The sequence below is a fragment of the Macaca mulatta genome, chromosome 15 (assembly GCF_049350105.2).
Source record: "Macaca mulatta isolate MMU2019108-1 chromosome 15, T2T-MMU8v2.0, whole genome shotgun sequence".
Classification (NCBI taxonomy): Eukaryota; Metazoa; Chordata; class Mammalia; order Primates; family Cercopithecidae; genus Macaca; species Macaca mulatta.
Genome location: NC_133420.1, coordinates 2,302,361 through 2,326,604, shown reverse-complemented (window position 1 = coordinate 2,326,604; position 24,244 = coordinate 2,302,361). Strand labels below are relative to the sequence as shown.

General features: G+C 48.3%; 1 protein-coding gene and 1 long non-coding RNA gene across 3 annotated transcripts in view; both read right to left on the bottom strand.

The window, feature by feature from the left end:
* Nucleotides 1-24,244, bottom strand: part of LOC144334883 (uncharacterized) — a 210,180-nt gene that overhangs the window by 96,434 nt on the left and 89,502 nt on the right. The window lies entirely within an intron of this gene.
* The window catches only part of LOC144334909 (uncharacterized), a 113,341-nt gene that overhangs the window by 76,590 nt on the left and 12,507 nt on the right, over nucleotides 1-24,244 (bottom strand). The window contains exons 3-4 of one of the 2 annotated variants that reach the window (XR_013405164.1): nucleotides 10,384-10,501; nucleotides 5,166-5,326 (exon numbers count right to left, since the gene is read on the bottom strand). The exons of the other annotated variant lie outside the window; for it this stretch is intronic. This is a non-coding gene — a long non-coding RNA (uncharacterized LOC144334909). The remainder of the gene's footprint in view (nucleotides 1-5,165; nucleotides 5,327-10,383; nucleotides 10,502-24,244) is intronic. 2 annotated transcript variants of the gene reach the window in all.

Below are 24,244 nucleotides of genomic sequence, written 5' to 3'. Positions count from 1 at the left end.
AAAATGATCCTGGGTATAATTTACACGGACACAGGAAGGTGGCTGAGCCCCAAACCCCTAAACCAGGAAGACCAGTGTCCTTCAGGGGCCTCACCTCTGTCCTTTCGCAGCCTCTGGGAACCACCACTCTGCTCTCTACTGACACAAACGCCCCTCCCAAGGTACAACACCAGGAAGATCATCATTCAAAACTGAGGAACGTGGCAGAACAAAGCTGTCAGGAGATTTTAATCACCAACACCACTTGTTACATGACCCAAAGATGATTAAAATCTCAGGCCCTTCAAGACTGAATGCTATCTATACTTAAATGCATTTCATCACCATATTGGGGGGTTATTCCTTTGTTTTGCTGCAAATATATCCAACTGCTGTAAAAGGAAAAGGCAATTTGTTAACGAAGCTTCTTGGAGTGTCTCAACAGGCCTCGAGGTAGGATAAAAGGCAGGACTTCCTGGCAGAAACGCTCAGCTCTGAGGTCAGGTGGAGTTCTTGAGCACCAACCAAGGCAAAATAAGGTCGAAGACCACACCACACTTTCCTCAATCACATCTTCATTCCACCTTTCCTTCTATTTCTCACGACTTCACTGGGAGAAATTGTGCTAAAAGAAAATGGAAACACAGACATACATAGGAGACCCTACAGATGCTGAGAATGGGTGCAGCCATCACAGTCCGAATGTCCTTTCAGGGCCATCTGCCCTGGCTGGGATCCAAGTATCCGAGGGCAGGATTGTATGTCAGACCCGTGAAGCCAAGATTACAGCCACTGAACGGCAGTTTTCCATCCCACGGAAACCGGCCTTGCTAGGGGCTTCCTCGGGGACCACCGACCTCAAGCCACCACCCGTCAACTACTTCAACTAACCTACATCATGGCAGAGGCCTCCCTAGGCAGACCAGCCCTGCCCAAGTCCTGCTTCATGGCAAACCCTCCAGACAAACGTCCTTGGTCTCTTCCGGGAGGCTGTGCTCGGAAGGTGCCCTCATTTACTTCTGTGGCTCTGAGACATTTAACTAGAGCCCAACACATTTCTTCCTGTTCACATAGTATTGAGTTAATAGATTTTTATGAGTAAACTTTCACTGGGAAAAATACCATTTCCGGAGCCCCAGTGACCACAATGAAAATGTTTTTACCTTCCCTTACGTGACATCGGCAACGCCAGGTCCAGGAAACGTTCTGGATCTCAGATAATGGCAAATCCACTCATAGTAAGTCTTGGTCTTGTTTCACAAGCTATCAAATGCTGCCCAGAAGCAGGAAAAACCCCACAACGTGGCAGGGAGGGGCGACCAGCGTGAGTTCTAAGGCCAGACCACCCGGATCTGCTGACAGCGTGGTGAGGGGCAAACAGTGCAGGGTCTAAGGCCAGACCGCCCGAGTCCCGCTGACAGTGCGGCTTCAGGAGTTTCCTAAACCCTCTGCTCTCCAAGTTTCATGTCAGAAAAATGCAGTGATAACCGTGTCCACCTCGTTTAAATATGTATATATATACACACACATATATATATACTCCAAACCTACAGCCCTATAAAGGTCATTAATCCTAGTTATCCTCAAGGCATTGAGCGATCAATAATGAGCCATCCCCCTGGCTGCTGACCTGCCACAGCCCCACCCTCCGGAAACCCCGCATCCACACCAGCCACACAGGATGAGGCCAGGGAAGGAGCAGGACTGTGTCTTGGGAACTTAAACTCTGGAAGCTGAGTTAAATCAGTGCCGCTCAAATCTTGTCACCAACTATCTTGTTAAATTGGGAGATTCCATCTCTGGGGATCTTGAAGGAACCTGAGGTTCTACATTGAGTGAGATGAGCACTCGTGCTGCAATGAGACGGCAGGGAAAGCAACCGAATCTGGGGTCGCAGCTGCCTGAGGCTTGGGTCCCACCGGGAAAGTGGCACCAGGGCCCTCAGGACAGTGGCGGAGGTCCCAGGAGGCAAGTCCTGGTGCAGAGACTCATGGACCCAAAGATTGCTCCAGGGCCAGGAGGGGCTGCTGCGCTGACAGCCACGAGGCAGGCAGCCTTCGAGCTCCTCCAGCTGCCATCCTGCAGGCAGGGAGGACAGTGCCCAGACCACCCTGGGGCTCCCCCCAGCCTGCCAGGCTGGTACTCTTACTCCAGCCACTGACAAGAGTCCCCATGTTGCAAGCTAGGTTGAAACAGTGCCTCAGGCCTCGGGGCACATGCACCCCCCTGCAGGGCTGGGATGGCTATTCCCACACATCCCCAACTCACAGCAAAACTTAAAAATGAAAGTTGGAAGATACAGCCAGGAAACCAATGCTCAAGAAGCAACTCCAGGGTGACTCTTCCAAGAGCTATTGCTATTGAACATCTTTAAAAACATTTCCAGGGTGACTTCCTAGAGCAATTGCTGTTGAAAATCTTTAAAATTCTTCATTTCAAAATTAGCTTTTATTACACTGTCTTCCCTATTCTACCAAGACTCTAGAAAACAAAACCATTACAATTTCCAATTCTATCTTATGGCAAGTTAGAAATACACGTTTCCTCAAAGGATTCTACATGTTTCCTTGGCAATATCCTTTCCACGCCCCGTACTACTGCCCACAACAGAGAAGGCTTTTCCAACTCAACCCAACCCAACCCAACCCAACCCAACCCAACCCAACCCAACCCAAGGGCCCTGAGATAGGCCCCTAACGAATCGTCTACAAACTCTTGAGACAGGCTTGCCCTGACAAATCATCTGCAAACTCCATCTTCCATTAAAAACAGTACCGAAAATGAGCATATTACCACTTTTTAAAAATTACTGTAAAGTGGACAGTGTTCAGTTCTGTGAATTTCGGCACAAATATTCCCATAATCATCATCACACAAGCAGAACAGTCCAACAGCCCCAAACCCACTCACGGGGCCTCATAAGCATACCCTCCCATTCTCAGCAACCACCCTCTCCGTGTCCTCCCATGACTCGGGTCTATCTTTTGCGAGCGTTGTGGCAAAACACTCGCAAAATCACAATTTCCTGGGCATCGTGCTTGGAGGTGCACCCAGGGTGTCCTGTGATCAACAGCCAGGCCTCGGGGCTGCTGGGTATTTATTATTCCACATATGGCTGTGGCACATTGTAACCTGTTTTGGACAACTATAGACAGCGCTATTAACATCTGGGCACAGTTTTTCTTAAACATCAGATTCTGTTTCTCTAGGGTAAATACCCAGGATTGGGGTCACTGGGACCCACGTTTGTGTGAGTTCAGTTTTGTAAGAAACCGCCAAGCTGTCTGCACCGTGCTGAACCCCAGCATCGCACAGGAGTCCCGACTGCCGGTCCTCACCAGCACCTGGGGCTGTCGGAAGACCTTAGTCAGGCGCTCCAGCAGGGGTGTGAACAAATTCACTGCGGCTTCGGTGCACATCTGGGTGCAACCAGTCACGCTGAAGGTCATTTCAGATGCTTTCGGGCCATCCTCCCGTCCTTCTCAGCGAAGCATCTGTTCAGGTCTCTTCCGCTTTTAAGTCAGGTGGTTTGTTCTCTGTCATGAGCCGTGGGAGTCCTGTGCATTCTGGATACGAGTCCTTTGCCGGCTGCATGGTTCGTAGACATCTTCTCCCCATCTATCGAAAATGTGTCTCTTCAATTCCCTAGGGGTGTCTTTTATATTAGAAGTTTAATTTTGATGAGTCTTACCTACTTGTTTTCTTCCTTGATTATGGATCATGGTATGGCTAAGAGCTCTCACCCTAGGTCTCCACAATTTCCCTTTGTTCTGCAGGTTTTGTAGTTTGGTATTTTACATTCAGGGCTATGATCCACCTTAATTTTCATACAGAAATTTCTCCCTGTTTTCACTCTTTTGCATATGGCTGTCCCATAATTCCAGCACCATTTGTTGAAAAGACTCAAATTCCACTGAACTGCTTTTGCATCTTTGGATCTGTTCTAGACTCCACTCTGTCAGCTGACCCGTGTGTGTGCATCCTCAGCATAATTTATGACTTTAGTGGCTGTCTCTGTGAAAAAAAGTAACTCTGTCTGGAAGCAAAAACTACATTAGAAGTGCTCTAAATAAGATTCTTCCTGTTGTCAGGAGAGCAAAGCCACTGCCCTAAGCAGAGGTGAGGCCTCAACAGCTCCCAGGCACAACCTTAACACACAATGGGGAAGGGAATTCATTTCAAGGGCCACAACATGAGACCAGCATAGCCATGAAAACTGCAATAATTTCACAACAGAATGAAATTCATAAAGAATTGCTCAGAAGCGTGTGATAAGTTACATAAATCACTGTTCCTTAAATTCTGACGGTTGACTAGAACAGAAATAGCTTCACGGTACAGTTCAAACAGGAGAAAGGTAGGTAGGGGTGGTTTCCACACCACACAGGGCCTGCAGGAAAGGGACACTCTTCCTCTAAACGGGAGATCCCGGGAGTGATGTGATAAGCCATGGTGAGAGTCACAGAACTGTGCAAGCCGGAGTCGCGGCATTTGCCCCACCACGGAACCTGTGTCCATGAACGACGAGGCTCAAATGTCAGGCCGGGGCAACCGAGGCAGTTATCAGGGGACAAGAAAACGAGCGCACGGTGGAGGCAAAGGTCTGAAATCGCGCGGCAACTTCGAGTCAAGTGGGACAAACTGACTCAAAATACAGGTTCCAAAAACCACCACAGAGAGCTGCTCCTCGGCTCTGGAAAGGCTAAGTGACTAATGCCCACACTGAGCATCTGCTCCCAGAGACGACCCTGGTGACCTAAGGCCCAGCTGCTCCGAACCCGCGCAGAACCTCAGTGAGGAACTTTGTTGGTATCTTACAGCACATTGACATGTTCCCTTAAAATCTGGTATTTCATCCACAATGCAGGCGCCAGCTTTGACTCATACACATTCCGATTAAACAAGATAATTTACACCCTGACCGTGCCAGGTAAGAGGTTTACTACAATCTTTAAACAGAGCCAGAGGCTACAGTCTGCTCCTCCACAACACCATGTCTCTACAAGTTCGATGGGTTTTTACTTTCCATGTCTTCACTTGCCTAGTGCTAGAAAGCAGATAAAAACAGAAGGAACCCAGAAACACTATTGAATGAGACTCAAATATCTTGCAGTCATCATCGAGATGAGATGTTTATTAAACAGAAATGTTCTCCCCTGTAGAAAGCAGCACACATCAACACGCACCGATAACTGTCGCCAGCATTCCAGATCATCTTCCCTTCCATGGCCACAGTGCAGGGCAATGGACCACGCACACCTGCAGGCCCACGGAAAGCGGGGTGACACGGCCGATTCTTGTAGCGAGCAGGCCAGGGTGCACTCAAAGAGCATCTCTTTCCAGAGGTCTGCCATGGAAAGTTACACATTTATTCCATGAGTTAATGGCACTGCACCGAACATTTCTGTAAGAGTCTCTAAGCAAGTATTTCCTTCTGCCTACAATGGCCCGACACAAACTGAAAAGGCTCTTGGAGCTGCCAAAGACTTCAATATCCCCTTAACTATTGTCATGCACATCCATGTGAAGAGACCACCAAACAGGGTTTGTGAGCGCAACATGGCTGTTTATTTAACCTGGGTGCAGGCGGGCTGAGTCCAAAGAGTCAGCGAAGGGAGCTAAGTGTGGGGCCGTTTTATAGGATTTGGTTAGGTAAAGGAATATTACAGTCAAATGGGGGTTGTTCTCTGGCGGGCAGGAGTGGGGGTCACAAGGTGCTCAGTGGGGGAGCTTTTTGAGCCAGGATGAGCCTGGAAAAAGAATTTCACACACACACACAAAAATCATCGCTTAAGGCAAGGACTGGCCATTTTCACTTATTTCTGGTAGAATGTTATCAGTTAAGTCCAGGCAGGGCATTTGCACTTTTGTGATTCTTCAGTTACTTCAGGCCATCTGGGCGTATATACGTGCAAGTCACAGGGGACGCGATGGCTTGGCTTGGGCTCAGACGCCTGACAACTACAGTCTTTACTTTTAAGGTGTGGGGTGAGATCATATAATCCCCAACTAAGCTCCTGATGCTGTGTGTGGCATCCAGCAACAGCACGTTCCATTCCTGGATTACATTTGACTCAAGAGTCCACAGTGAGAACGATTTCTGGTGAATGAAACACCAGGCAGGAGGGTGATTCCGCTGGGCAGCTCTTCACACACAGCCCAGGAGCTGAGGGGAGAGGAAGAGGCCCACGGGCGTCCACCGTGCTCACGCCCCCTTGGAATGCGCCCCACTCCTAGAGACCCGGACCCAAGGGAAATCTGACCTGAAAATGGGCAAACCCTCACTTTGCAGAGGGACAGGGACTCGGGGCCACAACTTGACCTCAGAGCAACACAAGTGCAGACAGCACCCCAGGACACCCTCTCCACCCAAATTCAAGGAGGAAAACCAACGCCCCGCCCCCTTGCGGAAACCCCCGGTTGCTGGAGAAGACTCCTGCCGGCGTGTGCAGCCTCTCCCGTCCCACGTTCCGGGCTCAGCACCTGTGCTTCAGCCCTGGCACTGCTCGCCACACCCACAGGTGTGCCAGGAGGGGCAGGTCCTAAGGTCTCCACTGCACCAAAGCCTGCAAGGCAAAGGGGCAGCTCCCTCCAGCAGGAGTCCAGAAGCACACACTGCACCAGCGTCAAGGCATGAGAATTCTCCCCTCGGTCTCCGAGTCTCCAGTCTGTTGCCCGCCACGGTCTTCTGCCAACGGCGAGGCCCAAGCTGGGCGGCACATTTGGTTCTCACCATTTCCCTTGTCAAATCAATACTGCAAACATATCCAATTCATCCTGTCACTAAAAATGAAATAATCCGCCATCTCCATCACAGATGATGCAATCAGGTTTTCATTACCGGGTTTTTGTTTTGTTTAGTTTTTTGGTTTTTTTCTATTTTGAGATGGTGTTTCTGCTCTGTCGCCCAGGGTGGAGTGCAGTGGTGCGATCTTGGCTCCCTGCAACCTCTGCCTCCCGGGTACAAGTGATTCTCCTGCCTCAGCCTCCCAAGTAGCTGGGATTACAGGTGCCTGCCACCATGCCCGGCTAATTTTCATCTTTTCAGTACAGACGGGGTTTCACCATGTTCACCAGTCTGGTCTCGAACTCCTAACCTCAGGGGATCCACCTGCCTCCTTCTCTCAAAGTGCTGGAATTACAGGCATAAGCCACCACTCGCGACCATTACTGGTGTAATTTCTAAGCCGCTCTCTCACACCCACTCCCTTTTTTTTTTTTTTTTTTTTTAAGAACCAGCTTTATGCCTATATTTTTTCCAAGAGAACCAGTTACCCCATTTCAAGTACAAATAAGACACGGTGTTTAAAAACCAAAAATGCCCATTTGCACAGAAGTCTCCAAATACCCAGTCGATTTAAGCCTTGAGAATAAGATCAAGCTGTTGGCTGAATACAACTTCCCTTTCCATCTGTCTGCCTGTGAGTTAGACACAAGGATGAAGCCACGAGCTAGGGACATAAAGGCAGGAACCAAGGTAGCGGAGACTCCAAATAAAAGCTGGAAGACCAACACAAATGCACCACACCCTGCACACCCTCCTCTCCTTCCTTTTCAGAATTTCCAGAGGATGAAACAGGGACCTTCTCAGACGTCCCACGATGCAGGCGGCCAGAGGGGAAGGCGGCGACAGCCTGAATGAGGCGACCGGGAAATCACATTCCACAAACAGAAATTCTCCATGTGCTTTACATCCTCTGTCTCTGAAGAACTATGCCAGGCTAACAGTCGCTAGAAAACCGCATTCAAGTGTCATTTCCCATTTCAAGCAAAGAAAACAGTGGTGGGGCATGAGGGAAAAACATAGCCATGTGTTCTGGGCTATTAAATAAGGTTTTTTCTGTTATAAACGTATAATTTTACATTCTCAGATTTCTGTATAATTGATATGTTTCCTAATTAGCAGACATAGTAATAAAAAGTGAATTCCAAGTGTAAGATCGGAGGAACCGTTCACATGGCTTCAGGTTCTGCTACTGTGTTTCAACTTAAGAAAATGGTTCTGTGTGTTGGTAACAAGGCCTGAGAGTCTGTGTGAGAGTCTGTGTGGCTGTAATCAGGGTTCGTGTTGGCTCTCTAGCAGAGGATGTTACACTGTTACATTATCTTCTACAAAAAATCCTGAAAAAATGAAGGCTGAATAGACATACACACCCTCCCAAAATAATCCAAATGTCCACCGATATGAAAAACAGATGAATTACGGCTTCCATCGTGGAATATTCTTCAGCAGTGAAAACAAACTATAGCCACAGGTGCCAACTAGGATAAAGACAACCTTTTAAACACGCTTAAAGTGAACTGACTAGGCAGAATTCCTTGATTACAGGCATCTGCTCCAAAAGGGTACTGTTATTAATCCTGTGATGTAGAATGATAGTTAGCAACCCTGTTTCGGGGCACATCTAGAAAAAAGCAAAATAATGACTACACAATTTTAAATTCTTTGTCAATTATAACTATTACTATGAAAATTCTAAAAATGTGAAAATCTTCCCAACTGTTATTGGAAACGCTTCAAAATAAATACCCTGGCATTGCTTGCCACACCCACAGTTGTGCCAAAATAAATGAAAATATAGCCCAAGGTAGTAGAACTGAAACCTGAAGATGTACGAGCCGTCCCTGTCTCGCTATCTATACATCGGGTAGAAATTTAAGAGCAGGTAGTGACACTGCAATGCAAGGCTCAAACCAACTGGGTATTTGGAAACTTCTATGCAAAGTGGCATTTTCGGTTTTTAAACACGGTGTTATTTGTACTTCAAACAGGTAACTGTTTGGTTCCCTTGGAAAAAATATAGCCATAAACCTGGTTTTTTAAAAAAAATACGGGAGTGGGTATGAGAGAGAGTAGCTTAGAAATTTTAAAAGTATCAGCAGGGAGCAGTGGCTCATGCCTGTCATCCCAGCACTTTGAGAGGTAGGCCCAAGGGGCCTTTGAGGACACCGGTCTCCTCTGCTGCCTGCCTGCTGGACTGACCCCCCATGACATTCACTGGGTTTCCACCCCTGTCTCATTCAACATCCCAAGGGTGGTCTTCATCCTCGTCTGGGGCTCAGCTCTGCCCCAATTTCCTAAATCTCTGCCTTCAGAGCCTGAAAACACCCACGCCCAGGGTCACCCTAAGTCCACGTTTACCCCCAGAGAGTCCCCATTTTATGTTTTCCAGGCATCGCCTTAGTGATAATTTATCCTGTAAATTCCAACTGCCTTCACACCTCACCCCTGCTGTCTCCCAGCAGAACCCACTCAGATGCACATGCCCCAGACCCACACCCAGGTCTGTACATGCTGCCCTGCTCTACCCATGTGGGGACCACCTCTCTTTCTTGAGGAATCAGCTGGCGATCATCTCCTTGTGGAGGGCTGCCCTGACTTCCAACTCTCTCCAGCAAAGGCAGAAGCCATCCTCGGTACTTCCCCAAAACTCAGGCCAAGTATGAAGATGGCGCAGATGCTAGCTGTGCCTGGGATGCCATGGGCAGGGTCCCCAGATGCTCTGCACATGGCCCGGGGCACCGCCTGAACACAGCAAGTGCTGAAGAAACAAAACTGACGTGCACTGACCTCTGATAGGGCCTCCTTCACCATCCACATCTGTCTCCCCTCTGGACAGTAAAATCCACAAGACACAGAGGGCTTGTCTCACTCATCTTCAAACTCCCAGGGTCACCCTGGTAGGTAAAGGGGACTCAAATGTCTTCTGAAGGAAGCGACTGGTTAGCTGCCAAGTTAAAGGGCCTCTGAAATTCAGAGCTCTGCATAGCAGTCCAGCACACTTTATTATGAATGACTCCAACCACAGCAGAAGTGGCCGTGGAACCAGTGCTAACCAATTCAGGGTTTGTTCACTGTTTCTCAGTTCATTATCACAACGCATTCTCACAGAGCAGCTGCGCACAGATCCTCAGACATCTACACAGAGTGGGACGATGGCGCCAAGTCACGTCAACGTCCTGTTGCAGACTGGGAGACAGCAGTCAGACACGGACCCAGGTAGAGCACAGACCTCGCGTTAAATCGGCTCCGTGTAAACAGCACTCCCTGCCAGGCCCTTTCCTATCTGCACAGCTTCTGCAAATTCAACTCTCGCACCTGACACCTAAGAATACTGCACACCCCCATGTGAATCCCCTACTCACCTCCCAAAATGACCCGGCATGGCCGAGTACAAAAAATTTCAACATAAGGGAACTGGAGGGCATGTGGGGCTTTCTCGAGTCCCTGCTGCCTCCTGATGGGAGGGCCCAATGTTTCACACCCCTCGTGAAGGGCGGGTCTCTTCGGCCCCCAGGCTTTGACCTGGAGCTTAAATCAGCATTAACTAATTTCACTTTCCAGGACCAACTTCAAAGGCCTGCAAAGCCAGAGAAGGGAGAGGAGATGGAACACGCCCTCACCTCAGATCTGCTGCAAGCACACACTTCTCAGATGCGTCCCAAGGTGCACAGCGTGTCCGATGCCTGTTTCACATCCACCGACCTGCAGGTCTTCTATGTGGCATCAGCCTCCTGGGCACTGGGAACAAGAGGTATAATGGCAAGTCCCTTCTGCAGCAAAGCTGAGGCAAAGGGACCCAACACATTGGAACTGACCGTTTTCTGACAGTATCAAAACAGAAGGAAAATACTGTACAGTCAACTCCCCCTCACGCAGGTTTATTTACCTGTGACTCAGAGGCCATGACAGAGAACTTCAGGTTCTTACCGATTCCTATTTTCCCCATCCAGGAAGCCTTTGTTTTTAATATCGTACGAACTTGCCATTTTGTAGGCCAAAAACAGCAAATATTGGCAGTTTCCTACAGTTCAACTGAATAAAATATGATCATGGCCTTTTGTGAAACCATGAAGAAAAGGTGGATATCTCAATATGTGTTTCCAGACTGGCTTTGTTCCTGAAGCGGTAACTCTGTTCACTCAGGATATTAGACACTGAAGAATAAACATCAATATCCCACCAAGAAAACCAAAGGAATGAAATAATTTTGCATCCACCTTGGAACCTTTTTAGGACAAGGCAGGACACAAACTTCTAAAAAGCTGCAGTTGTCCCTCTGTATACACAGGGACATGGATTCCAGAACACGCCCCGAGTTTACCCAAATCTACGTATCCACAGGACCCCACGGCCACCCTATGGAAGCACATGTAGGAAACGTCGGCCCTCCACAAAGCCAGGTTTTTTCAGTAAGGGTTTGGTTGGAAAAAAAATTAACATAAGTGATCCTTCGAAGCTCAAAACCCATGTTGTTCAGGGTCAGCTGCATTTATTACTTGTGTCATATCTGAGGCCTGAAAGCCATCATTCTCGATACCTTAATGTGACGGTTAACAAACTAACTGTTCCGATTAGAAAGAGGAAAAAGCTTATTTTTAAGCTGACAATGAGAGTGGATGCGGCTACGGTGAACGGAGAACAGACCTAAGCAAGCACCAAGGCTGGGGTGACTGCCTGTGCTCAGACCCACCAGGGCCTGTTCTTCCATCTCCCTCTGCTGAAAGGGATAACCTCCTTCTCCCCCACGACTAAAGGGCCTTTTTAAAATATTCACACGAGAAGTGCTATGAAAAGCTGAAAGGTCACAGATAACATTTTTAAAAATAAACATTAACGTAAGCATTTAATTTTCGTATAAGGAGTAAGGAAAGGATCCAGTTTCAGCTTTCTACTTATGGCTACCCAATTTTCCCAGCACCATTTATTAAATAGGGAATCCTTTCCCCATTTCTTGTTTCTCTCAGGTTTGTCAAAGATCAGATGGCTGTAGATGTGTGGTATTATTTCTGAGGACTCTGTTCTGTTCCATTGGTCTATATCTCTGTTTTGGTACCAGTACCATGCTGTTTTGGTTACTGTAGCCTTGTAGTATAGTTTGAAGTCAGGTAGCGTGATGCCTCCAGCTTTGTTCTTTTGACTTAGGATTGTCTTGGAGATGCGGGCTCTTTTTTGGTTCCATATGAACTTTAAAGCAGTTTTTTCATACGAAAATTAATTCAAGATGGATTAGAGACTTAAATGTTAGACCTAGTACCATAAAAATCCTAGAGGAAAACCTAGGTAGTACCATTCAGGACATAGGCATGGGCAAAGATTTCATGTCTAAAACACCAAAAGCAACGGCAGCAAAAGCCAAAATTGACAAACGGGATCTCATTAAACTAAAGAGCTTCTGCACAGCAAAAGAAACTACCATCAGAGTGAACAGGCAACCTACAGAATGGGAGAAAATTTTTGCAATCTACTCATCTGACAAAGGGCTAATATCCAGAACCTACAAAGAACTCAAACAAATTTACAAGAAAAAAACAAACAACCCCATCAAAAAGTGGGCAAAGGATATGAACAGACATTTCTCAAAAGAAGACATTCATACAGCCAACAGACACATGAAAAAATGCTCATCATCACTGGCCATCAGAGAAATGCAAATCAAAACCACAATGAGATACCATCTCACACCAGTTAGAATGGCGATCATTAAAAAGTCAGGAAACAACAGGTGCTGGAGAGGATGTGGAGAAATAGGAACACTTTTATACTGTTGGTGGGATTGTAAACCAGTTCAACCATTATGGAAAACAGTATGGCGATTCCTCAAGGATCTAGAACTAGATGTACCATATGACCCAGCCATCCCATTACTGGGTATATACCCAAAGGATTATAAATTATGCTGCTATAAAGACACATGCACACGTATGTTTATTGCGGCACTATTCACAATAGCAAAGACTTGGAATCAACCCAAATGTCCATCAGTGACAGACTGGATTAAGAAAATGTGGCACATATACACCATGGAATACTATGCAGCCATCAAAAAGGATGAGTTTGTGTCCTTTGTAGGGACATGGATGCAGCTGGAAACCATCCTTCTTAGCAAACTATCACAAGAAGAGAAAACCAAACACCACATGTTCTCACTCATAGGTGGGAACTGAACAATGAGATCACTTGGACTCGGGAAGGGGAACATCGCACACCGGGGCCTATCATGGGGAGGGGGGAGGGGGGAGGGATTGCATTGGGAGTTATACCCGATGTAAATGGCGAGTTGATGGGTGCTGACGAGTTGATGGGTGCAGCACACCAACAAGGCACAAGTATACATATGTAACAAACCTGCACGTTATGCACATGTACCCTAGAACTTAAAGTATAATAATAATAAATTTAAAAAAAAAAAAGTAAGCATTTAACAAGCCCATTACGATTTAAAGGAAAAAAAAAAAAACGGTATTAAGTTCCTGGGTGCAGAGGCTCATGGCCGTAATCCCAGCACTTTGGGTGGCCGAGGTGGGCGCATCACCTGAGGTCAAGAGTTTAAGACCAGCCTGGCCAACATGGTGAAACCCCTTCTCTAACGAAAATACGAAAATTAGCCAGGCATGGTGGCGGAAGCCTGTAGCCCCAGTTACTTGGGAGGCTGAGGGAGGAGAATCACTTGAACCCGGGAGGGAGAGTTTGCAATGAGCCAAGATCGTGCCATTGCACGTCAGCCTGGGCGTTGAGTGTGAAACTCCATCCCAAAAAGAAAAAAATATATAAAGTTTTCCTTCCAATGAACCTATCATTCAGCCACCGAGGTATCCTATAGCTACTTATTCAGCCATGAGATACACCACAGGCGATATAGGCGAACAGGACACAGTTCTTCCCTGAAAGAAGGCTGCACCCTCAACAGAAGGGAGGCACATACTCCGAATGGAATCGGCATAGGGAACAGATGCTGCTGCAGGTGAAACTGGCTGCACAGAGCACCCACTCAAGTGTCTGAGAAACAAGGAGCCGTTGGTGCCATCACCTTCCATACTTGAGCTGGGGCAGTGGGGAGCCTGTCATCACCAAGGACGAAAAGCCCCAGAACCACACAACGAGCTTACAAACTCACCGAGGCGATGACTGAGCAATGTGTGTGGAGTGATGCGAACACACAGATGTCAGGGCCACGCGCGGCGTTGGTTTTGTGCATCAACCTGAGCGTGCCCGGGGTGCCCAGATGGCTGGTTCTGCATTATTTCTGTGTGAGATGCATGTTTGCCTCTGGACTGAGTGGAGACCCATCCTCGCCGGCGTGGGGGGCACCACCCTATCCACCCAGGGCCCGAGTAAAACAGCAAGGCGGGGAAAACTGGGTTCACTCCACCTGTCTGGCTGATGGGCCAGTGACATCTGTCTTCTGCAGCCCGTGCTTCTGGGTCTCAGCTCCTCAGACCACGGTGGGATCCGCACCCTCCGCTTCTCAAGTCTTCAAGCCACACCCTCCCAGGACTCTAGCTTGCAGCCTGTGGGTCCTGGGGCTTCTTGGACTCTGTAGCCCCTGCAGCAAGCCTCGCCCTGGAGACACACGCACACCCGGCTGGCTGTCTCTCTGGAAGCCCTGACTAAAAGCCGCCCCTAAAAGTGGTCTTCAGAATTTCTTTCTAACCCTAAGATCCCAGCGCCCCTCCTACAATTCTAGGCGGAAAGGTGAACGGAGACCAATGGACAGAGGTGTGTGCGAGGACACGCCAGGCAGCAGCACTGGGCAGGAGGGCACTAACGCTCACTGAGCAAAGAATCAATGTTGCTTGCCACAAAAATGAGAGCAGTAAAGATTTCTTCAAACAGAAATGAGTTTGTATCATGATTTGCTCTTAATACATAAGAAAGCATAAAAGTAGGCCTATTAACACTTACATAAGTCTTTAGAGGCCCTTGAACTACTTCTGCCCCGAGTCCTTCCCTTGCTATTGATGGAAATATGGGAGAAACCAGGAGGTCTGAGCGTGGACCTGGCCGTGCTCCCAGGGGCCGAGGAAAGCACCCATCTGTCCAGTCTTCCCTCCACCCCGCGGGGTTCCCTCTTACCCAGACTCTTGGGCTGATGCGGCTCATGCACTCAACAGCGCCATCATTAAACGTTTAGCTTCGCATCACGAGGGCCTCCTCTGGCCTCTTCTGACCACTCCTGAACCTCCAGTCAGCATTAGTCTGCAGGACACGCGTGGACAAAGTTGATGGATCACGGCCTCCAACGAGGAAGGTGCCAGGCAAGGAGTCGGAGAGCCGGGGATGGAGCAGCCCTCACCCAGGGAGGCGAAGGCCAACAGCGGCCACCACCGAGGACCTCCCTTCCCACCCTGAGGGCAGCTCACCCAGGGAAGCGAAGGCTGACGCCGGCCACCACTGAGGGCCTCGAGGGCTCTCCCCACCCCGAAGGCGGCTGCGATCACATTTTCCCATCGCACCAAGAGACCCCTGTATTGAGCACAAACCTTTCCAACCTTCGAATCAATAAGGAATCACAACACAGACATTCCCTCAATCCAAATGGCCAGCCCACAAAACAGACATGCAATCATACACATTGTCTGTGGGAAAATCAGTCAGTCTCTGGGGCCTCGCGCCAGGCGTGTGGGAGCATCATGGGGAGACGCCCCAGCCCCAGCCTGGCTCCTCCCTCTATAGCTCCTTTTCCCTCCTCTTCCCCCCGCCCCTTCCCACCCCCTCCTAGCCTCAGAGGCTCCTTCCTCAAATTCTTTCCCCTTGATGAAGTCATTCATGCCCAAAATACAAGGCAAAGTCATGGGGGCTCAAGAGAAAATCCATACCGTGGCTCGCGTTTTAGATTCTCATAAGTTTGAGAATAACCAAGCAAGAATCTTTGGCATCTGAATGGTCTGAAGGATTCTGAGCTCAATGTCCTGCACTGGCCCGGAGTGGATCATGGGTGTCTCGGACATCTTCACAACTCTACACCAGTTATTTTGAAACACACCAGCAGAATAGAACCATGTGAATAGCTGCTTCTCAGTTAAAAGTAGGAAAAGACTCCAAAAGCTGCCCTCAAGGAACATCCTTCCCATGAGGAGTTTTCTGCATCGGGCCCTTCAGGCACAGGCAAGGCCCCTGGGCCCAACTCCCTCATCCCTGCGTCATAAAGCAGCAAAGACAGTGGGGAATAAAGCAAGTGAAGGAGTCAGTCCCGCACAAAACGGGCTCCAGAAGCCACAGCTACTCTCCCAGTGTGGGAGCCAAGTTCAGAGACCTGGAAACACCAGCATTCCCAGGGAGGAGGGCAGAACAATGCCATTTCCCCCTAGTTTAGGGAAACACCACCCCACGTCCTCTGGCCTTAAAAGAGGAGAGACTTCACATAAATGATTTCAATGACTCCACCACACACAGAAAGTGGGCTGAGGGCTAACACAACCATATAAATGCCTGGCAAAAACACACTAAATGAACACACAGATAAGCAAGGTTCTCCTGTTATCCACCAAATATTCAGAAACAAATCCAGTAAGCAATCTCTTTGCAATCAAAAGACCAATTCAGAGGTGCAGATTAAAAATAAACATACAACTGAACCCTTAATACACCAAGAACCAAATTCCACGGAAGTGTTATCACATCACCACCTCCCAGCTGAAGGAAGCAGCACTGGCCACTGACCAGCTGTTCACTCGTGGATCAGTGAACGAAAGGCAGTGCTGTCCAGGACAATGATGAGATGTTAACCTGAAAAGGGCAAAATTGCAGAGGCTGGAGGGACCTTCCAGGTAACCCGTCCCCCTCAGTGGACAGAGGACCCCCGTGGGACCACAGAGCCCAGAGCTCCAGTGTGTTCGGGGCAAGGACTCAACTGCAACCCTGATGATGTCCGAACGCCTTCTGCCCTTCTGTGTCTCTGCCCCACTAACAGGGAATCCGTGAATGCTAAGGAAATGTAACACATTTTACAATACATGTAGATTTTTAGCAAATTAAAGATAAACAGTGACAAACTTTGAGAATTAACTAAAATATAGTTCAGTGAATGCCCAAACTCAAAGCTAGTCTCCAAGAGGTGATAAGCTGTGTGTGGTGGTTAACGCCTGTAAATCCCAGCAGTTGGGGAGGCTGACGCAGGAGAATCACTTGAGCCTAGAACGTTGGGGTTGCAGTGAGCTGTCATTGCACTACTGCACCCAGCCTGAGAAACAGAGTGAGACTGTCAAAAACAAACAAACAAAAACAAATTAAAGGAGTTCAAATGAACTCGCCCATACCCTTTAAATTTTCATTTGGGTACATGGGGTGATCTAGTTCCTTTTTCCCTTGCAATACATGAATAATCTAATAATTAAATATAATCTAACAATTACATGGGAAAATTTAATTATTTTCCCATTTCATTATTCCCTATCTCAGGGAAAAAGTTAAAAGTATTCCCTATTTCAGGGAAAAAGCTAAAAATCATTTTAAACCTTCCTTCCACAAAACAGTATACTCAGTCATCTCTATCTGCTTGATCATGTGGAATTCAGCTTCACATGTCTACAATACGGTTTTTGTTAAACAGCGTTTATGTAGACAGGCGAGAGAAAGAAACACTTGGTCTATGTAGAAGCAGCAGAAGACACGTTTTAACAGAAAAGGGAGAAGATACCACCGTGTGAATCTGGAAATTCTGTCGTCATCTTGTCCACACACACAGAAAACACCCAAGCACGTGCCTAGTGTCCAACAGGAGCACAGAAAGGACAGGGTTCCTCCAGTTGTTTAATGACCAGCCCCACTTGTCACCGCCACATAACAAAATCCGCACGGCAACTTCAGCACGTTTCATTCACGATTCCACGGAAATCAGGCTGAAGAACATACAGATGTTTTGCCCACATTTAAAAATCCAAGTGTGGGACTCATAGAAATAAAACACATCATGGGTTCACTTAACTTTTCCAAATTTTTACTTGGAGAAACCTATAAAGTTCTTGTCAGTTACATCCTTAAGTTTTTCAGTAATTTTTAAATGCGAAGGTCAGGCAAGACTTGTAAAGAGGTACACACATACGGCCCGGCGTGGTGGCTCACACCTATAATCCCAGCACTTTGGGAGGCCGAGGTTGGCAGATCACGAGGTCAGGAAACCGAGACCATCCTGGCTAACACGGTGAAACCCCGTCTCTACTAAAAATACAAACAATTAGCCAGGCGTGGTGGCGGGTGCCTGTAGTCCCAGCTACTTGGGAGGCTGAGGGTGGAGAATTGCATGAACCCGGGAGCCAGAGCTTGCAGTGAGCTGAGATCTCACCACCGCACTCCAGCCTGGGTGACAGAGGGAAACTGTCTCAAAAAAAAAAAAACAAAGGAGGTACACACATACATGCCATGTTCTTCTCTCAAAGAGACGGGCCCGTTTTTAAGATTCCAGAAGTAAATGGGGTTGTCATCCTGCTTTTGAGAGGATGGGCTGTGTTTTAAGCATGAACAGACTTTCCTCCATGCACCAAGGATGCACCATGGGGGCAGTGCTGCCGCCGCCTCCCCAGTCTCTGCTCAGGGTGGGGCAAGGGGAGCTCCGTTGTCTCCCGTATACACCGTCAACAGGCCAGGTGCTCAGGAGGCGGCTTCCAGGACTCGCTGTAGGCATTCGTCAGCAGGGCAGGCAGTGCCTCGTGCTGGTGGGCATCCAGCAGTAAGGGGGTCTTGCACTTCACTCCCTGGGCCCAGCCGCAGACAGAGGGGAAAGAGACACCTGTATCGTAACTCATGTGTATTTATAGATACACAGAGACTCTGCAGTGCAAGGTGCAGAACTAGAAGGAATCATGGAAATAAGAGGGAAGACATTTGGTTACGACTGGCAGAGTCACCTCAAGCCTCAGCACTTCCTGCCGGAGCCCTCACTGACCAGACTCCTCCAGGGTCACTGCCACTGCCTTGCCCAGCTCATGACAGGGCAGACAGTGACAGAGCCTCAGAACAACCTCCCACTCCTTCCTCACCAGCCCAGGGGATGAGCTGTTCATGAGTGTCCCAAAGCCTGAATGCGGGAACACAGAGGTGACTGAGCAGAAAGGGGGACAGCCACAATGGCCGCGGGTGTGCAGATATTGCGGGGCACCCCAGCAGCCCTTTCCGTCTTAAAGAGGATGGCCACGGGTGTGCTGATGCTCCCGCGTGACCCAGCCGTCCTCTCCACCTTATAGGGGAATGGCCACGGGTGTGCGGATATTCCCGGGTGCCCCAGAGCCCTTTTCACCTTAAGGAGATTTTCACAGTCTCATATCAGTCTCCAAACTCTTCAGTGAGGTTGGAGGAGTATCACTGTGGACCAACACTGATTGGCACCAAGTAAGGGCGATTTTATAACCATGTCTCAACCATGAAACAATCAGGTCTTTGGCCATCTGGTCTAAGCTTTTTCTGTAACAAAGTTGGATAATTTAGTTGAACTTTGGTTTTCCAAAGCTTGTTACAGAAACCACATCTTCCTAGGTGTGGCTCTGTGGTGTCACGTGCACACTTCAGTAGCCAGGCTTGCCAAGACTCACGGCACGTTACACGTTCACCTGAGAAGGCTGCTGAATCATTGAGGGCTCTGGCGTGCTCTGAAATGAATTTGCCACTTCAGCCTACACTCTACTCCCTTGTTTGGTTAAAGAAACCCAAAAAGCAGAATTTGTTTTGGCCAATCGCCTGCTGACCCAACTGCAGAGGTTTTAATTAGAGTACTTTCATTGCATCATAGAAAGCAAAGTCATATAGATCAACTCATTATTACCACTCCAAAGGTTTAGTAAATCTCCAGATAATCAGGCAAACATTTTAAGAAGCTACATTAAGGTTTACAATACTCAAAATTTAAAACTACATCCATGCTCCAAAAAACCACCATTCCCATTTTAGATGGCCAAATGCATATGAGAAAGAAAGAAACGTGCTGAGCGCGTTTTTTGGGTAATCTTATGGAGAAACTGCCACTTTAAAAATGGCTCTAGTTCCTGGCTCCAGATGGGTGTGGTGGGTTGCCTCACTCAATTTCAACTCCACCTGAAGCTGGGACACTAGAAATCCATTCGCAGACTCCACGGCACCAGAATTCCCACTTCTGGAAACAGCCAGGAATGCAGACCTGTAGCAGAGAATTCTTTCCTGCCCACCCTAACTGTCCTCTGTGGAAGGCGACAGTCAAAGACAAGTCCACCCCCCTAGTCGCAACTGCACCACGAAGAACCATTTCAAGGTGGGAAGTGATTGATCAGTGGGAACAGGCAGTTTAGCTAATCACTTATAAGGCAGAGAAGGGGGGTTTGAAGGCCTGTATCTGGTCTTGTCCTCGGTAAACGGTCATCCGCCAGTCAGCCTAAGCCACATGGGAAGGGGTTTCTTGCAGTAAAAGTGGGGGCGCAGTTGTGGGGAGGGGGAATGTCTTAACAATCACTGTTTTACAGGATCACAGGGCTCAGGCAATGTTCAGTATTGTCACACACCAAGGTTTTTACAGTCTGAAGAAAACTACAGTCCTAAAGTGTCAGTTCTCAAAGCCCTTAAGTTCCTCCTGCTAAGATTCCCAGAGTCTCCACTTCTTGCACCGAACCCCAAGTTGCACAGGCACCTGCGTCTTCCTCCTGCAGCAAATGCAGATAAGAAGCTGTGGCTCTGCTGCAGTAATGATGCCATGCAGCCCTAACACCACAGCAGAGCAATGGCTCTGGCCTGAATGTCCCCAAAACCTCATGCTGAAACCATCTCCGAAGGGATACATTAAGAGGTGGGGCCTTTGGGAAGTCCTGCTCTCAGGACTGGGGTTGGTGTCCTTGTTGGGAGGCCTAGAGGAGCCCTCCTGCTCCTCCACCACGTGAGTTCTGACGAGACGACCGCTGCCACGCAACACCTGTTGAGATGCTGCCGTCTGTGAGCCACAGGCCCTGGGGCACCAGATGTGCAGGTGCCTTGACCTTGGACTGCCTTGACCTTGGACTTTCCAGCTTCCAGAGCTGTGAGCAATAAATGTCTCTTTACAAATCACCCAATCGACAGCAGCCGGACAGAGACAGTAATGTCACAACATGAGTCACTTTCTCAGTGGGCCAGAGGACTCCCCATGAGCCACCACTGTAAAGCAAGAACTCCCTGGAGGATGGAAAGGGGTTCACAAGGAATTCTACCCAGCACCAGGGTGTCTGTCCTTTCTTGCAGGAAGACAGCTGAGCCATGGCAGGAAACTACAGGGTGGGTGGGGCTGGACAGTAATGTGTCACCTGCTCATCTAAGCCTCAGTCTCCTGCCTCTCATCATGACAGTGGGGGTAACACCCCCCTCACCTGAGCTGTTGGGGGAGGTAAGAGTGCTGGGTGATTAACAATTGTTAGTTCCACAGAAATAAGGCAAAGAATCTGCCCCATGTCTTATAAAACCAAATCAGCCCAGGAATTCCACATCACTACTAATTTGCATGGGAAAATACCAGATTCTCCTAAGTTCTGGCATGTCATTTGTATTAATAAAGTTTGCAGAGTTTTCACATACTAAGTATATAAAACAGGAAAATAAATCATGCAATTTGGAGGCTGAAGCAGGAGACTCACTTGAGCACAGGCGGCGGAGGTTGCAGTGAGCCGAGGCCTCGCCACTGCACTCCAGTCTGGGTGACAGAACGAGACTCCATCTCAAAAAATAAAAAAAAAAAAGATTTTGCTGCTTCATACTAGTAAAGTGGGCAGACTCTACATGCCAACTCTTATTCAAAGGTCGCCTAACACTGACTCAGGAACTCTGGCCCTGATGTGCTTGGAGTTTTAATCCTAACAGTGTTAAAGACCACTCCCCCAGGAGCTCTGAACAAGTACTCCAGGTATACGCTGAACAAGACCACACACTCTGACCGAAATCTAACTTCCCAGACCCAAACTACAGAACCACAGAAGACACTGCTTCTGTCCAACTTTGTGTTCTGCCATCGTTTGTGTCCATTATTTCCTACAAACCATCTCATTAGAATTTAGGGCACACAAAAGGCCGATACAACAGGGTCACTTTTCAAAGGTTTGGAGGTGAAGAACAGATACAATGCATTAGCTTCCTATTGCTGCTGCAACAAATTACCACAAATGCAAACCTCCTCTCAGCCCTGGAAGTCAGGAGTCCCAGGGCTGAAGTCAAGGGGTCAGTAGCTTGTATTCCTGCCTGGAGTCTCCCAATTCATAGAAGCCACCATGCAGCTTGACTCACAGCCCCACACCCCTCCTACCACTGCCCCGGCCTCAGCCCTGCACCCCTCCGGACCCTGCCCCTGCCCCACACTCGCCCTCACCCCCACAGCCCTCTGGCCTCTATCTCGTCCTCAGGTCTCCTCCTCTGAGGCAGACCCTCGTACTGCCTTCTCAAAAGGCACATGTGAAGACACTGGACCCACCTGGACAACCCAGGGTCCTCTCCCATCTCACTGTCCGTTACACTCACATCTGCAAAGCCTCTTTTGCCATGGAAACTTCATTATACTAACAATCATTTAACAAGTCCATTCTAATGATGTGAAAATTGGCATTGTTTTCCTCCTAATGAACAGATCAGTCACCCATGTAACCTATAAATATTTGACTATTAAATATACAATACTGTAGGAGACAGAGATGAGGAAGACGGTTCCTCCCTGAAAGACGACTGGACCCTAGACGGAAGGATAAACATTCTGAACAGAATCAACATAACTCAACATTTGAGTCGGAGAGGTCAAGCAATAAGACGTTCAAAGAAGCAACCAGAAAGTATGTACTGTGCCCGTAGTTCACATCTGCGCCTGGCGTCATGAGCACGAGCATGCGGACACGCACACAGGGCCCAAGTGTAAGATCAAATATAAGGAGCTTTCCACTGTAGTATTTAACTAGATCTTATTACAAAATAGCCTCCTGATTTTTATCCAAAAAGTTCTCTGTAATTAAGGAAATTAATTTTCCCCTAAAAGGCATTTTTCTAGCTATCATTCCATATAAACTAAATGGGCATATGAAAGAAAAAAGACAAGGCCGGGCGCGGTGGCTCAAGCCTGTAATCCCAGCACTTTGGGAGGCCGAGACGGGCGGATCACGAGGTCAGGAGATCGAGACCATCCTGGCTAACACGGTGAAACCCCGTCTCTATTAAGAAATACAAAAAACTAGCCGGGCGAGGCGGCGGGCGCCTGTAGTCCCAGCTACTCGGGAGGCTGAGGCCGGAGAATGGCGTAAACCCGGGAGGCGGAGCTTGCAGTGAGCTGAGATCCGGCCACTGCACTCCAGCCTGGGTGACAGAGAGAGACTCCGTCTCAAAAAAAAAAAAAAAAAAAAAAAAAGAAAAAAGAAAAAAGACAAATGTTTGACTTCGGGGGTTTGCCTACGACTTGAATAAGCATGATTTTCTTCTGGCCAAGCAGGGAGCAGCTGGACCAGACTGGAGGGAAGGAAGAACAAATTTCCACTCTGACCTCAGTTGGGCACCAGAGTCTTCCCTGTCAGAATGTGGGTGTGGTGCTTCCCACACACCAGCCTCTGACGAAACTCAGCCCAAGGGTGTGGGAAAAGGCTGTCTACTTCTGAAAAATCTACAAAGTGCAGACACATCAAAAGCTTCAGAAGACTGTAAACGGCCAAGGAGACCACTACACCCTTGGAGTTTACAGAAAATGGTCAGCATCACACGTGCCTGAAGTCCAGGGTCAGCTCCCGGCTGCCGCGACGCCGTGAACGCAGCCCTGGCTTCCCCTCTGATGCAGAGAGCTGGTCACTCTGCCGGCAGCACTCAGAGCTCAGAACATTCTAGAGGAAAGCAACGTGTTCCTTTTAAAATGGGGAACCGGGGCAGCACAACTGAAGCTCTACGACTGTCTCAACTACTGGGTTTCGGGGTAGCATTAGGAAATCGTGAGAATCCAAATCTCAATTTCATACAGATTCCAGATTCACTGCAGGTTCCAGAATTTCCTGAGACATTCTTCCAATTTATCACTCAGGATTCCCTTGCCAAAGCTAATAAAGTCTACATTCCTTACGGAAAACCCACCATAAGCACCACCACAAATAAGATCAACTGACTGACGCCCGCCCTTCGCACCAAACATAGAAACTGTTACTCACACAAGACTGTGCTGGAGGCAGCTCTCAGCTGAAGCCGAATCCGTCAGACTTCATTATCCCCCATTTTGGATCGAGTGTGAAGACTGTCAGCAAACCAGGGCCCCAGTGTAAAGCAGAGAACAGATCCTCTGATGCCTGCCTGAACATTTCCTTCCCACCTCTGTCTTGGATATTGAACACCCTCAGAGCTACTGAGTCACCCACATTTGCAGGTCATTTATCCAGCCACCAGGATAACACAATTATGCGATAAAAATGCCTTCTCAGGGCTGTCATACTCAACAAAGAAGCTCAGAGGGCTAGGTAAGCGCAAGAAAGGGGGAAGCGTCCTCCAAACAGACAAAAACCAAGGAAAATCGTGCAGAGACTCGAGAGAGAGCAGAAACACAGCCCG